Source organism: Eumetopias jubatus, unplaced genomic scaffold (assembly GCF_037043125.1).
Source record: "Eumetopias jubatus isolate StellerSeaLion01/CBP00866 unplaced genomic scaffold, mEumJub1_p1.0 scaffold_5, whole genome shotgun sequence".
Lineage (NCBI taxonomy): Eukaryota > Metazoa > Chordata > Mammalia > Carnivora > Otariidae > Eumetopias > Eumetopias jubatus.
In genome coordinates this window covers 69,929,372-69,942,565 of record NW_028274811.1, presented here as the reverse complement: position 1 = coordinate 69,942,565, position 13,194 = coordinate 69,929,372, and the positions used below count along the sequence as shown (strand labels likewise).

Below are 13,194 nucleotides of genomic sequence, written 5' to 3'. Positions count from 1 at the left end.
ACATTCTCTTCCAAAACTGTTAATTCCCAAATTACAAAAGCAAAGGAGAAAATACCCTCTCCCCTTACTCTTCCTCCTTCTATTTGCAGAGTCAACTTTAGGAAACCCCTGTGAAGAAAGAGACATAGGAGTGCATGCTGTGTAAGGGAAGCAGTGGACAAATGCCTCAGGCTGGTGAGTTTTTTTGAGTGCCTTGAGCAGACTGATCAGGAAAAGCCCAATAAATTCCCTCATTACATTGTCCTTGGTATCAGTTTCCTACTGGCTGCCTCAACAAAATACTTCAAACCAGGAGACTTAAAACAACTGAGATTTATTCTCTCACAGTTCTGGGGGCTAGAAGTACAAAATCATGGCATGTTCCTTCTGAAGTCTGTAGAAGCTGACATTTCCTTGCCTCTTCTTGCTTCTGGTGGTGGCTGGCAAACTTCGGCAGTGCTTGACTTGTGCATCACTGGAATCTCTCCCTTGTTTATCTAATGGCCATCTTCTCCCAGTATTATCCGTCTCTTCCTATGGATTTTTCCTGAGTCTCTCCTCATCTTCTACAGACATAGTCATGCTGGATTAAGGGCCCACCCTACTCCAGGATGACTTTATATTAACTAATTACATCTGCAATGACCCTGTTCCAAATAAAGTCATATTCTGAGATACTGCGGATTAGAGTTTCAATCTATCTTTTTAGGAGACACAATTCAACCCATAACAACTTCTTTTCCTCCAAAAAACTAAACAGGGTAACAATGTAATGCCTATAAGAAAAAGCTATCTATTTAGAGGAAATACAGTTAGCTATTCCTCACTTTATAGAGCAGATTTAGTCCTGAACTGTAAAATCACTATAGATCAAAGGAAATATTCCCTTCCCACCACCCTTTTTTTTCCTGATGAGATACTGTGGGAGGTGAGCACTCATCTGGGAGGTAAGAAACCTAAGTTCTGGTCCACAGACACTAAGTGGCTGAATGAACTTGAACAAGTCATCTGACTTTTCTGATGTTCCATTTCCTGCTTCCTTTTTTTAAATTTAAATTCAATTAATTAACATATAATGTATTACTAGTTTCAGAGATAGAGGTCAGTGATTTATCAGTCTTATATAATACCCAGTGCTCATTACATCACGTGCCCTCCTTAATGTCCATCACCCAGTTACCCCATCCCCCCACCTCCCTCCCCTCCAGCAACCCTCAGTTTGTTTCCTGTGATTAAGAGTCTCTTATAGTTTTTCTCCCTGATCTCATCTCGTTTTATTTTTTCCTCTCCTCCCCTGTGATCCTCCATTTGATTTCTTAAATTCCACATATCAGTGAGATCATATGATAATTGTCTTTCTCTGATTGACCTATTTTTCTTAGCATAATACCCTCTAGTTCCATCCACATGATTGCAAATGACAAGATTTCATTTTTTGATGGCTGAGTAGTATTCCATTGTGTATATATATATATATATATATATATATATATATATATATATATATACCACATCTTCTTTATCCATTCATCTGTTGGTGGACATCTGTGCTCTTTCCATATTTTAGCTATTGTGGATGTTGCTGCTATGAACATTGAGTGCAAGTGCCCCTTCAAGTCACTATTTTTATATCCTTTGGATAAATACTTAGCAGTGCAATTGCTGGGTCATAGGGTAGCTCTATTTTTAATTTTTTGAGGAACCTCCGTACTGTTTTCCAGAGTGGCTGCACCAGCTTGCATTCCCACCAACAGTGTAAGAGTTCCCCTTTCTCTGAATCCTCATCAACATCTGTTTTCTCCTAAGTTGTTAATTTTAGCCATTTCTGACTGGTGTGAGGTGGTATCTCATTGTGGTTTTGATTTGCATTTTCCTGATGCCGAGTGATGTTGAGGACTTTTTCATGTGTCTGTTGGCCATTTGGATTCCTTCTTTGGAGAAATGTCTGTTCATGTCTTCTGTCCATTTCTTGACTGGATTATTTGGTTTTGGGGTGTTGAGTTTGATAAATTCTTATAGATTTTGGATACTAGCCCTTTATCTGATAACATTGGCCAATATCTTCTCCCATTCTGTCAGTTCTCTTTTGGTGTTGTTGACTGTTTTTTGTCTTGTTTTGTTTTTCTGTTGCAAAAGCCTTTTATCTTGATGAAGTCCCAATAGTTCATTTTTGCCTTTGTTTCCCTTGCCTTGGAGATGTGTCTAGAAATGAGTTGCTGTGGCCAAGGTCACAGAGGTTGCTGCCTATGTTCTCCTCTAGGATTTTGATGGATTCCTGTCTTACATTTAGGTCTTTCATCCATTCTGAGTCTATTTTTGTGTATGGTGTAAGGAAATGGTCCAGTTTCATTCCTCTGGATGTGGCTGTCCAATTTTCCCAACACCATTTTTTGAAGACACTGTCTTTTTTCCATTGGATATTCTTTCCTGCTTTGTCGAAGATTAGTTGACCATAGAGTTGTGGGTCCATTTCTGGATTCTCTGTTCCATTGATCTGTGTGTCTGTTTTTGTGCCAGTACCATACTATCTTGATGATTACAGCTTTGTAATCCAGCTTCAAGTCCAGAAATGTGATGCCACTGGTTTTGCCTTTCTTTTTCAACATTCCTCTGGCTATTCAGGGTCTTTTCTGGTTCCATACAAATATTAGGATTATTTGTTCCAGCTCTGTGAAAAAAGTGGATGGTATTTTGATAGGGATTGCACTGAATGTGTGGATTGCTCTAGGTAGCATAGACATTTTAACAATATTTGTTCTTCCAATCCATGAGCATGGAACGTTTTTCCATTTCTTTGTGTCTCCCTCAATTTCTTTCATGAGTGTTCTACAGTTTTCTGAGTACAGATCCTTTGCCTCTTTAGTTAGGTTTATTCCGAGGTATCTTATGGTTTTTGGTGCAATTGTAAATGGGATCGACTCCTTAATTTCTCTTTCGTCTGATTGTTAGTGTATAGAAATGCAACTGATTTCTGTGCGTTGATTTTATATCCTGCTATGTTGCTGAATTCCTATATGAGTTCTAGCAATTTTGGGGTGGAGTCTTTTGGGTTTTCCACATAAAGTATCATGTCATCTGTGAAGAGTGAGTTTGACCTCTTTGCTGATTCGGATGCCTTTTATTTCTTTTTGTTGTCTGATTGCTGAGGCTAGGACTTCTAGTACTATGTCGAACAACAGTGGTGATAGTGGACATCCCTGTCGTGTTCCTGACCTTAGAGGAAAAGCTCTCAGTTTTTCCCCATTGAGAATAATATTCACTGTGGGCTTTTCATAGATGGCTTTTATGATATTGAGGTATGTACCCTCTATCCCTACACTGTGAAGAATTTTAATCAAGAAAGGATGCTTACTTTGTCAAATGCTTTTTCAGCATCAATTGAGAGGATCATATTGTTCTTGTTCTTTCTTTTATTAATGTAGTGTATCACATTGATTGATTTGCAGATGTTGAACCACCCCTGCAGACCAGGAATAAGTTCCACTTGATCATAGTAAATGATCCTTTTAATGTACTGTTAGATCTTATTGACTAGTACCTTGGTAAGAATTTTTTTACATCCATGTTCATCAGGGATATCGGTCTGTAATTCTCCTTTTTGGTGGGGTCTTTGTCTGGTTTTGGGATCAAGGTAATGCTGGCCTCATAGAAAGAGTTTGGGAGTTTTCTTTCCATTTCTATTTTTTGAAACAGCTTCAGAAGAACAGATATTAATTCTTCTTTAAATGTTTGGTAGAATTCCCCTGGGAAGCCATCTGGCCCTGAGCCCTTGTTTGTTGGGAGATTTTTGATTACTGCTTCAATTTCCTTCCTGGTTATGAGTCTGTTCAGGTTTTCTATTTCTTCCTATTTCAGTTTTGGTAGTTTATACATCTCTAGGAATGTATCCATTTCTTCCAGATTGCCTAATTTACTGGTATATAGTTGCTCATAATATCTTCTTATAATTGTTTGTATTTCTTTGGTGTTGGTTGTGATCTCTTCTCTTTCATTCTAGTTTTTATTTATTTGGGTCCTTTCTCTTTTCTTTTTGTTAAGTCTGGCCAGGGGTTTATCAATCTTATTCTTTCAAAGAACCAGCTCCTAGTTTCGTCAATCTGTTCTACTGTTCTTTTGGTTTCTATTTCATTGATTTCTGCTCTGATCTTTATTATTTTTCCTCTCCTGCTGGGTTTAGGCTTTATTTGCTGTTCTTTCTCCAGGTCCTTTATGTGTAAGGTTAGGTCGTGTATTTGACACCCTTCTTGTTTATTGAGAAAGGCTCGAATTGCTATATGCTTTCCTCTTAGGCCTGCCTTTGCTGCATCCCAAAGGTTTTGAACAGTTTTCATTTTCATTTATTTCCATGAATTTTTTAAATTCTTCTTTAATTTCCTGGTTGACCCATTCATTCTTTAGTAGGATGCTCTTTAGTCTCAATGTATTTGAGTTCTTTCCAAATTTCCTCTTGTGATTGAGTTCCAGTTTCAAAGCATTGTGGTCTGAAAATATGCAGGGAATGATCCCAATCATTTGCTACCAGATGAGACCTGATTTGTGACCCAGTATGTGGTCTATTCTGGAGACTGTTCCATGTGCACGTGGAGAAGAATGTGTATTCTGTTGCTCATTTCCTGCTTCCTAATCTACGAGACCCTTGGGGCACCTGGCTGGTCAGTAGGTGGGGCATGTGACTCTTGACCTCGGGGTTGTGAGTTCAAGCCCCACATTGGGTGTAGTAATTACTTATAAAAAAGTAAAAACTTTAAAAAAAAAATGAAACTCCTCTTCCAGCAATACCTTTCTATTCAGAGTAGCAGATATAATTGAATTAAAATACCATAGCCTTGTTTCAGGCTCTGGACTTCAAGATTTTATATTGTTGTAAAATTTATAATTTCCCTATACTTAAACCAGTACTATAGCCTAAAACTTACACAATTGAATTTCACTCTAGAAAATAGTATATAGGTCCTATGTAGGCCACTACTTTATTTGAAAACAGTAAAAGCTCACCATGGTCTTCTATTTTTTTAAATTTTTTTCATCATGTTCTTTTAAAGCTAGCCATGATATCATCCAATAACCATGATGTTTTAGAAAGCACACTGTGTCAGGAATCAAGAATCCTTGATCCCAGTCTTCCTCTAGCTAGGTGGTCCCAGTGTAACTACTAGTGAACTCTCCAGACCTCAGTTTCTTCATTCTTAATCAAGAAAAATGAGACTTTCCCACAACTTCTGTAATTTCTTCCAGACAAATAGTCAACCACCCCACCTCTTATTCAACAGGGATGAAATTCAGGTGAGACCTTGCTTTCAGAATGCCACATAATCAAGCTATAGGAATACCTTGGAGATCCTACAAGTCCAGTTACAGACCATTTCAATAAGGTGAATATTGCAATAAAGCTAGTCAAATAAATGTTGTGGTATCCTAATGCATATAAAAGTTATGTTTACACTATACTGTAATCTATAAGTGTGCATTGTGTCTAAAAAAACAATGTGTATACCTTTTTTTTTTTAAGACTTAATTATTTTAGGGCGCCTGGGTGGCTCAGTTGGTTAAGCAACTGCCTTCGGCTCAGGTCATGATCCTGGAGTCCCAGGATCGAGTCCCGCATCAGGCTCCCTGCTCAGTGGGGAGTCTGCTTCTCGCTCTGACCCTCTCTCCTCTCATGCTCTCTCTCTCTCACTCTCTCTCTAATAAATAAATAAAATATTAAAAAAAAAAGACTTAATTATTTTAGAGAGAGAAAGCCTGAGCAGCAGGGCTGGAGGTGGGGGGCAGAGGGAGAGAGACAGAATCTTAAAAGGCTCCATGCCCAGCACAGAGACTGACAAGGGGGCTAGATCTCACAAACCTGAGATTATAAGTCAGACGTGCAATTGACTGGGCCACCCAGCCACCCCAACAACACGTATATCTTAATGAAACAATACTTTATTGCCAGAAAACGTTAACCATCATGTGAGCTTTCAGCAAGTTGTACTCTTTTGGCTGGTGGGGGGCTGATGGCTGCTGATCTGGGTGGTGGTTGCTGAGGATTGGGGTGGTTGTTGTAATTTCTTTTTTTTTCCTTTTAATGTAAACTCTCTGTCCAAAGTGGGGCTCAAACTCACAACCCCAAGATCAAGAGTCACATGCTCTACCAACTGAGCAGCCAGGCACCCTTGGTTGTGGCAATTTCTTAAAATAAGACAACAATGAAGTTTGCCACATCAATTGACTCTTCCTTTCACAAATGATTTCTCTGTAGCATGTGAGGCTGTCTGATAGCATTTTATCTATGGTAGAACTATCAAAATTGAAATCAATCCTCTCAAACCCTGCTGCTATCTTATAAACTAAGTCACATGATATTCTAAAACTCTTATTGTCATTTCAGCAGTCTTCACAGCATCTTCACCAGGAGCAGATTGTATCTCAAGAAACTACTTTCTTTGCTCATCCATAAGAAGCAACTCTTCATCTGTTCAAGTTCTATCATGAGGTTGCAGCAATTCAGTTACATCTTCAGGCTCCACTTCTAATTCTAGTTCTCTTGCTCTTTCCACCACATCTGCAGTTCCTTCCTCCACTGGAGTTTAAACCCCTCAGTGTCATCCATGAGGGATGGAGTAACTTCTTCCAAACTCCTATTCATGTTGATACTTTTACCTCTTTTCATGAATCACAGATGTTCTTAATGGCATCTAAAATGATGAATTCTTTCCAGAAGGTTTTCAACTGACTGCCCAGATCCATCAGAGGAATCACTATCTATGGCAGCTACAGTGTTACAAAATATATTTCTTCCTGGCTTTGTTATTCCATTTATAGAGCACAGGCAGAATAGATTTAGCATAACTGTTTGGGTCCCTGGGATTTTCAGGATGGTAAATGAGCATTGGTGTCAATTTAAAGTCACCAGCTGTATTAGCCCCTAATAAGAGAGTCAGCCTATGCTGTGAAGCTCTGAGGCTTGACTTCTCCTCTCCATCTATGAAAGTCCTAGAAGGCCTCTTCTTCCAGTATAAAACTGTTTCATCTACAATGAAAATCTGTTGTTTAGTGTAGCCACTTCCATTAAGTATCTTAGCTAAACCTTCTAGATAACATGCTGCCACTTCTCCATCACCACTTGCTGCTACACCTTGCACTTTTACTGTTATGGAGACGGCTTCTTTCCCTAAACCTCATGCACCAAACTCTGCTAGCTTCAAACTTTTCTTCTGTAGTTTCCTTACCTCTCTCAGACTTCATAGAATTAAAGGATTAGGTTTTGACTTAAGGGAATGTTGTGGCTAATTTGGTCTTATCTTTAACCACTAAAATTTTCTCCATATCAACAATAGGCTATTTTACTTTCTTATCATTCACATGTTCACTGGAATGGCACTTTTAATTTCCCTCCAGAACCTTTTCTTTGCATTCATAACTTGGACAACTGTTTAGCACAAGAGGCCAATCTTTTGGCCTATCTCAGCTTTTGAGGTGCCTTCCTCACTAAGCTTTATTTATTTCTAGCTTTTGATTTAAAGTGAGAGACATGTGACTCTTCCTTGAACACTAAGAGGGCATTGCAGAGTTATTAATTGGCCTCCTTTCAATACTGTTGTGTCTCAGGGAATAGGGAGGCCCAAGGAGAGAGGGAGGGAGATGGGGAATGGCCCATCAGTGAAGCAGTCGGAACACACACATTTATCACTTAAATTCATGGTCTTACAGGGGTGTGGTTCATGCTGTCTCAAAACAATTTTAACAGCAACATCAAAAATCACTGATCAGAGATCACCATAACAAATATAATAATGAAAAAGTTTGAAATATGGGGAGAATTACCAAAATGTGACACAGGGACACAAAGTGAGCAAATGCTGTTGGAAAAATGGCCCAGAAAGACTTGCTTGACACAAGATTGCCACCAGACTTCAATCTGTAAAAAAACCAAAGTATCCACAAAGTGCAAAAAAGCACAGTGCAATAAAATGAGGTGTGCCTAGATGCAATTTGGGATTGATTTGGTTATTTAGGTAAAAGTCTCTTTCTTGCTCAAGGTAATTAGAATCTTCCCAATTCTAGGGGCTCCTGGGTGGCTCAGTCGTTAAGCCTCTGCCTTAGGCTCAGGTCATGATCCCGGGGTCCTGGGATCGAGCCCCACATTGACCCCCACATCGGGCTCCCTGCTCAGCGGGAGGCCTGCTCCTCCCTCTCCCACCCCCACTGCTTGTGTTCCCTCTCTCGCTGTCAAATTGGGTAAATAAAATCTTAAAAAAAAAAAAGAATCTTCCCAATTCTAGCATGAAGATGTGTATTTTCACCTATAGCATTGAACAATTTTAATATATACTCCTAATGCTAAGATATAGATCTAAAACATTTCAGGATGTGACTAGTAAATAAGGAATATATTTGGTTTCTTAAAGTTAGGACAACAAACATTAATTCATAGAGTAGCTGAGCCTTGGTTGGTTGGAGTCAGAAGAGAATAAAACTTCTAAAAAGATCTGGCTCTTACTCAAGAGCAGCTGCGAAGTCACCTGCCTGCTTATTTATGGGAAAGATACCACTGACTCTGGCTTACATAAACGGAGGGAGGAAGATGATAGGCAAGTCAAAATGTTCCTTCGAAGGGAAGCTGAATATTTCTCTGTTCGCCTTAATGTTGTTTACTTTAAAGATAATCTCCAATTTAGTGTTAACACTAGATTCTCTCAAGAGTAAAAAGTGAACCCGGGATATTTCCATTTGGGACAACGCTACTAAGGTACACAATAGAAAAACCTGGAGAAAAACACAGTACAAAGTTCAGGCTACAATCCCCTCTTATTTCACAGTGAAATTTCTTTCCGAAATACCTTTGGCTCAGTTCTAACGGAATACAACATAATGGAGTTTTGTTACCTTAGGGTATTATCTCCACCATTCTATGCTTCTTTGACAGCTTTCTTGATTCAATAGAGGAGAAGAAAATTGCTCCAGTTTAAGGAAAGTCTATTAACTTGTTTAGTTCTCTAAGGTACGATTCTTCAGTACATTGAAGCACTAGCTAACAAAATAACATCATAGAAATCGAAAAGCTCTGACCAGGTAGAACCTGGAGTATATATTCCCTACCTTAGGGGAAAGATTGTATGTCTGTCTGCCTTAATCTTCTTCCTCATAAGCCCATGCAGGGTGATTTGTGAAGTGGAGAAATGGCACACGTGTATTTTGCTTTGGCCTGTCACACAAAATACCATCCTATGAAGCTCCTGCGATATGCCAGGTACTGTGCAAGGTCTCTTTATGTTCATCTACCTTGTTTATCCTTACAGCCACTTTCAAAGACAGATGTCACACTTACCTTTAGTTGGGGAAACTGTTTTCAAGAAGGGTGAGCAGCTGTCCCAAATGACACACATGTCAAATTAAAGCCTAATGATTTACATCCAAGACTGTCTGGATTTAAAGTCCTAGAATTTTATTATAACACTGCACATATTATTTATTAGCTCCTCATCTGAACCGAGGCTTTGTCTTCAGAAAGCCCCAAGGTAGCATAAAATTCATTCTTCCACACCAGGACTCCACAAGAACTAGACACTAGATTGGCAAATACTGCTAGAAGAGAAGATGTTCGAGGATCTAAAATATTGGGTTCAGTTTGGAGCAGCTCTGAGCTCCAAAGGGAGGAGTAGGAAATTCAAAGAAAGACCACTCCACATCGTCTGCACAAAGGTGAACCCGGTCATTAGCAGCAGCGGCTCGTATGGGGAGAAAGGCCCATGAGAGCAGAACTGCAAAGGGAAGGCAGAGGTAGGCCCAGGAGAAAGGACCTGCTAACAAGGGGGAAAACTAGGTCCCAGCACAGTGCTCTTCCAGGATCCCCGCCCACTGGGAGTGCCTCAGTGAATATACTTGGACTAGTATGACAGTCGGATGACGCCTCTGAACACCGAGCTAATTAACCCCTTCGTGGGTTGGGAGAAACATTTTAGCTCATCCATAAGTCATAAATAATGTAAGTCATAAATAATGATCACAACAATCAATTAAATGGAAGTGGGGAAGCTACCTGATCTTAAAACAGCTCTGGTGCACAGTAGGCATTTTGGATTTTCAACTTCTAACATTCATCTATTCAGTCATCAAACCGACAAACAAATGTTCCTTTTACATAACACTAAGTGCTGTGTATACCCTGAGAAAATCAGAAATAAATCCATTAAATTTTCAATAGTCGTACACCATTACACCATGTGCTATTGCTAGATCCTTCAGGGTCATGATGATTATTAGCTCTTTTCTTTCCATACATCTCTCTACATACTTGCTCAAATAGATCACTCATTTCCTTAGCTTCAACTAGCAACCCTATGATAATGATTCGAATATCTATCATCTCCAGTCCTACTTTTTCTCATCTCCTTGCCCTTATGCTCAATGACATCACAGATATTTTACTTAGTAAATTCTCCAGCTTTTAAAAGCTGTTATTTCTAAAAAGAACTCCTCATCTTTCCCCATGCACCTCACCCCACTCCCCATACCTTCCTTCCTTCTGGAATTTCTGATCTCTGTTGAAAGAACCACTCTCCTCACCCATTCACTCCTTGCCTCAGTTATGAAGTCCTCTCCATGCCAGTCAGTTAGAAAGTTTTCTCGCTCTGTTTTGTAAGACCTCTCTGGTACCTGACCCTTTCCCTCCATCCCCATTGCTACCCTCCTAGTCTGGATTTTTATCCTGTCACATAGTTCTTATTTTCTTTCACTGACTCCAAATACTAGCTTAGGCCTCAACTCCTCCATAAAGCTTTGAGCCATTCTACTCTTCATTGATCCCTGCCACTCTGGAGTTCCCTCAGCATTTCTTCTATCTCACAGCGTCTGTTCTAGTTTATGATTGCCTTCTCAGTGAGTATTTCATCCCATCCCACCACACTCCCAATGATCACAATGCCTGGTCCAGCCTGAGTACAGAACAGATGCTCAAAAAATACTTGGGCAATGGTTAACATTTGGGCACTGCTATATACTCAGGCTGTCCCCCCTCTAATTAATATGGTGAAGCCCTAATGCCCAATGCGACTTTCCAAAGACAGGATCTTTAGAAGTGAATTTAGGGTAAATGAAGTCAAAAGGGTAGTGCCCTAATCTGGTAGGATTAGGACCTTAGAAGAAGAGGATGAGAGAGTTCTCCCTCTGTCTCTCTCTTTCTCTCTCTCTCTGCCATGTGAGGACACAGCAAAAAGGTGGCCGTCTGCAAGCCACCAGAACCCAACCGCTGGCATGCTACTCTTGGGCTTGCCAGCCCCCAGAACTGTGAGAAAATAAGTATCTATTGTTCAAGCTTCCCCGTCTACAGCATTTTGCTGTGGCAGCCTGTCAGTATAACCAGTACTTATCCTTTTATGATCAATGTTTCATCCTCATGAAAGAAAAGAAGGGCTACCATACAAAGTATTTTTTTTCTATATGTGAGGTAGCAACTGAGAGGATGGTCATAATTAATGAAGCTTCTTCCTGGCTGTATAACTTCTAAAGAAGGTGTCTCTGTCCAGCTTTCTGGACACTGGACTAGTTTTCCCTACCCCACCCATTCAGCCATGCAGTATGGATGAGCTAATAAAGAGTAAGCCCTGGTTAGCTCTGACTGGTCATGTTGGCTACCCTGAATCATTCAAGGATGGGCAAATGGCCCAGTGCTGACGAGGGATGGATATAAGATTTTTGTGAGGATTTCTGGGAAATTTCCTTGTTCTTAGCAACAAGGTAGCTACTTATTTACTATATAGGATGCAAGTCTAAAAATGAAGCAGATACTGAGAGGGGCAGAGCTGACAGACTCAAAAGAGAAGTAGAACTGGAGCCTTGATCTGATTATGCTGCACTTTTTGACTCTGTGAGCCAGTAAATTTCCTTCGTTGCCAATTTGAATCTGGTCTTCAATTACACACAACCAGAAACATCTTTCTTATAGAAGGGAGCACTAAGCTAAACCCATTACAATGAGGAAATGATTATTCACAGGAGGGAATTCAGAACTTTTCATTCTGTGTGTCTCACTCTGACCCAATTCATACCCCAAATGCTTTCTAAGGACATTTGTAACTACTCTCCAATACTGCATCCCTGTCAAGGCTGGTCCATTCCACAGCCTGAGGCCCTCTGAGTATACTAAATTGATATTACATTAATTTGTCCTCTCAGAACAACAAACTAGTCTCTGATCAAATAAATAAAACGATGGGATGAACATCTGAAGAGGCAAGGCAATGGCACATATTTAGGAAGACCAAAACCCCATTAAGAAGAATTGAGGAATAATCATAAGACAATGGCAAAAAGTCTGGGTCCCACTTTCTTAGAAGCAGAATCGGAGTCAGCAGTATAAAAACCGAGGAAGACAATTAAGCAGCAGGAGATCCAGAGCCATATATTTTTGTCATGGTTGAGATGATAACACTTTTACTAAATTCTGTTGCTGGTGCAGAGCCTTTTTTTTTTTTTTTTTTAATCATTCTCAGTAGGAAAGTCCAAAGAAGATCTAATGACCACAGATTAAGATCCATGAAGAAAGATTTAAAATCAGGATAATATATCGCAGGGATCACAAAATTGAGTGCTCTCAGTGAGCAGGCAAGTACTGTGTATGAGCAGACTGTGCGGGGGAGAGGCGAGGACTGAGGTTCAGTGCTCTGCCCACAGGGCATGGACTGTACCCAGCTCCAGCTGATTGCTGCCCTATAGAAATGTTAGCCTCGTGTTGTCAGATTTTCCAGTTTTTTTCAAGAGAAACTGGAAATGTGTGCGTATAGAGTATGTGTGTGTAAAATCAGCTAATCAGAAAAAAAAAAAAAAAATCACCGTTCAGTCCCAAAAAAGGAAAAGAAGAAAAAGGAAAGACAGGGAGCCATTTCTCTGAGTTACTCTGTAGGGAAGTCAACTTAAAGGAACCTGGGGAGCAGATCATTTGAGCATCATTTTCCAACTACATTCACTTCTCCTCTTCCCCCACATTTTGAGAATACTCTGTGCAGGGCACGTGTAATTAGGCAGAACACAGCCAGCATTAGAGCAGGGCTTCTTTACCTTCAGCGAATATACAAGAAATACCTGGGTCTCTTGTTACAACACAGATTCCCAGGCAGCAGGTCCTAGGGTGGAGCCGGAGTGTACATTTCTAAGGGGCTCCCAGAGGTTGTGATGCTGCTTAGTCACTCTTCAAGTAGCAAGATTTTATAGTAGGTTTTTCTAGCTTTTTCTGAC

At 40.0% G+C, this 13,194-nt stretch overlaps 1 long non-coding RNA gene across 1 annotated transcript in view; it reads right to left on the bottom strand.

Annotated features, from left to right (window-relative positions):
* LOC114199969 (uncharacterized) overlaps positions 1-13,194 on the bottom strand; it is a 21,424-nt gene extending 8,230 nt beyond the window's left edge. Inside the window, exon 1 of the long non-coding RNA XR_003607376.2 lies at positions 13,042-13,194. This is a non-coding gene — a long non-coding RNA (uncharacterized LOC114199969). The remainder of the gene's footprint in view (positions 1-13,041) is intronic.